Genomic DNA, 3,428 nt, shown 5'->3' on the forward strand with positions numbered 1-3,428 from the left:
CCGGGCCTCCGCCGGCCGGCCCTTAGGGGGCGCCGGGCGGGCCCTTCGGCCGGCTGACCCCCGGCGGGGTAGACCAGCTGGCCCTGCGGCCGGGGTAGACCAGCTGGCCCTTCGGCCGGGGTAGACCAGCTGGCCCTGCGGCCGGGGTAGACCAGCTGGCCCTGCGGCCGGGGTAGACCAGCTGGCCCTGCGGCCGGGTAGACCAGCCGGCCCGCGGGCCGGCGGACCGGGCCTCCGCCGGCCGGCCCTTAGGGGGCGCCGGGCGGGCCCTTCGGCCGGCTGACCCCCGGCGGGGTAGACCGGCTGGCCCGCGGGCGGTGTAGACCAGCTGGCCCTGCGGCCGGGGTAGACCAGCTGGCCCGCGGGCCGGGTAGACCGGCCGGCCCTTCGGCCGGGTAGACCGGCCGGCCCGTGGGCCGGGCAGACCGGCGTCCGCCGGCCGGTAGACCGAGCCTCGGCCGGCCGGCTCTTAGGGAGCGCCGGGCGGGCCCGCGCCGGCTAACCCCCGGCGGGGTAGAGCGGCCGGCCCTTCGGCGGGGCGGGCCGCTTCTCCGCCGGCCGGCCCGGCGGCGGCGGTGAGCGGGCCTCCGCCGGCTCACCCCGGGCGGGGCAGACCGGCTGGCCGTTGGGCGGGGCGGACCGCGGCCCCGCCAGCTGGCCCTTAGGCGGGGTAGACCAGCCTTCGCTCAGGCGGCGGACCGAGCCTCCGCCGGCCGGCCCTTAGCCGGCGCAGAGCGGGCCTGCGCCGGCTAACCCAGGGCGGGGTAGAGCGGCTGGACCTTAGGCGGGGCGGACCGGGCCTCCGCCAGCTAACCCCAGGCGGGGCGGACCGGGCCTCCGCCAGCCAGCCTAGCCCTAGGCGGGGTGGACCGGTTCGCCCTATCCGCCCCTTGTGTGGGCAGACGAGGTCTCCCCGTGCGATCGCCCGTCTGGGTAGACCGGGCGTTCTCCGTCGCGTTTGCGGCCGCGCGGGCCGGTCCGGGCCGCCGACCGGCCGCTCGCCGGACGACCCCCTGCCGCGTCCCGGCGCCTCGGCCCGGAGGCCCCGCCGCCCCGCGGAGCCGCGGCGGGCGGCCGAGAGCCCTCCGGACCGTGAAAGAACCGGCCGGAAGGCGGCCGCCGGCCCCCGCCGCCCGGCCGCGGCCTCTGCCGCCGGAGGGACGCGGGCCGGGGGGGGAGGATGTGGGCCGACGGCTTCGGGCTGCGCTCTGCTGCACGTACAGGCTTCTCCCCGGCGCTGCCATCCCCATAGAGCGAGGTTTTGGTGGTGGTGTTGGGGGGGGTGTGAAGGACGGGCGGGCGCGGCGCGGCTGGGTGGGCGTCCGCGGGTACTAGGGGGGAGCGGGCCTGAGCCTCTGTGAGTGGGTCAGGGTGTCGGCAGGTCAGCCTGACGTCGCGCGGAGCCCTGGCCCACCCCAGCACGGGCCCGGCCGGCTGGTCTACCCCGGCTCCGGCCGGCATGCCGCTCTACCCCGGCTCCGGAGGGACAGCTGGTCTACCCCGGCTCCGGCCGGCCAGCTGGTCTACCCCGGCTCCGGCCGGCCAGCTGCTCTACCCCGGCTCCGGCGGGACAGCTGGTCTACCCCGGCTCCGGCCGGCCAGCTGGTCTACCCCGGCTCCGGCCGGCCAGCTGGTCTACCCCGGCTCCGGCGGGACAGCTGGTCTACCCCGGCTTCGCCTGGCCAGCTGGTCTACCCCGGCTTCGCCTGGCCAGCTGGTCTACCCCGGGTCCGGCGGGACAGCTGGTCTACCCCGGCTCCGGCCGGCCAGCAGGTCTACCCCGGCTCCGGCCGGCCAGCGGGTCTACCCCGGCTTCGGCCGGCCAGCAGGTCTACCCCGGCTCCGGCCGGCCAGCAGGTCTACCCCGGCTCCGGCGGGACAGCTGGTCTACCCCGGCTCCGGCGGGCCAGCAGGTCTACCCCGGCTCCGGGCTCCGGGCACCGGGCGCGGCCCCCGGCCTTCGCCCGGGCTCTTCGGCTTGGCTCGCTAGCGGCGCCCGGTCTCCGGGAGAGCAGGTCTACCCCGGCTCCGGCGGGACAGCTGGTCTACCCCGGCTCCGGCCGGCCGGTTGGTCTACCCCGGCTCCGGCCGGCCAGCTGGTCTACCCCGGCTCCGGCCGGCCAGCTGGTCTACCCCTGCTCCGGAGGGACAGCTGGTCTACCCCGGCTTCGGCCGGCCAGCTGGTCTACCCCGGCTCCGGCCGGCCGGTTGGTCTACCCCGGCTCCGGCCGGCCAGCTGGTCTACCCCGGCTCCGGCCGGCCAGCTGGTCTACCCCGGCTCCGGAGGGACAGCTGGTCTACCCCGGCTCCGCAGGGCCAGCTGGTCTACCCCGGCTCCGGCCGGCCAGCTGGTCTACCCCGGCTCCGGCCGGCCAGCTGGTCTACCCCGGCTCCGGCGGGACAGCTGGTCTACCCCGGCTTCGCCTGGCCAGCTGGTCTACCCCGGGTCCGGCGGGACAGCTGGTCTACCCCGGCTCCGGCCGGCCAGCAGGTCTACCCCGGCTCCGGCCGGCCAGCAGGTCTACCCCGGCTTCGGCCGGCCAGCAGGTCTACCCCGGCTCCGGCCGGCCAGCAGGTCTACCCCGGCTCCGGCGGGACAGCTGGTCTACCCCGGCTCCGGCCGGCCAGCAGGTCTAACCCGGCTCCGGGCTCCGGGCACCGGGCGCGGCCCCCGGCCTTCGCCCGGGCTCTTCGGCTTGGCTCGCTAGCGGCGCCCGGTCTCCGGGAGAGCAGGTCTACCCCGGCTCCGGCGGGACAGCTGGTCTCCCCCGGCTCCGGCCGGCCGGTTGGTCTACCCCGGCTCCGGCCGGCCAGCTGGTCTACCCCGGCTCCGGCCGGCCAGCTGGTCTACCCCGGCTCCGGACGGCCAGCAGGTCTACCCCGGCTCCGGCCGGACAGCTGGTCTACCCCGGCTCCGGACGGCCAGCTGGTCTACCCCGGCTCCGGCGGGACAGCTGGTCTACCCCGGCTCCGGCCGGCCGGCTGGTCTACCCCGGCTCCGGCCGGCCAGCTGGTCTACCTTGGCTCCGGCCGGCCAGCAGGTCTACCCCGGCTTCGGCCGGCCAGCTGGTCTACCCCGGCTCCGGCCGGCCAGCTGGTCTACCCCGGCTCCGGCGGGACAGCTGGTCTACCCCGGCTTCGCCTGGCCAGCTGGTCTACCCCGGGTCCGGCGGGACAGCTGGTCTACCCCGGCTCCGGCCGGCCAGCAGGTCTACCCCGGCTCCGGCCGGCCAGCTGGTCTACCCCGGCTTCGGCCGGCCAGCAGGTCTACCCCGGCTCCGGCCGGCCAGCAGGTCTACCCCGGCTCCGGCGGGACAGCTGGTCTACCCCGGCTCCGGCCGGCCAGCAGGTCTACCCCGGCTCCGGGCTCCGGGCACCGGGCGCGGCCCCCGGCCTTCGCCCGGGCTCTTCGGCTTGGCTCGCTAGCG

This window comes from Lichenostomus cassidix, unplaced genomic scaffold (genome assembly GCF_008360975.1).
Source record: "Lichenostomus cassidix isolate B80296 unplaced genomic scaffold, HeHo_3.0 HiC_scaffold_43, whole genome shotgun sequence".
Lineage (NCBI taxonomy): Eukaryota > Metazoa > Chordata > Aves > Passeriformes > Meliphagidae > Lichenostomus > Lichenostomus cassidix.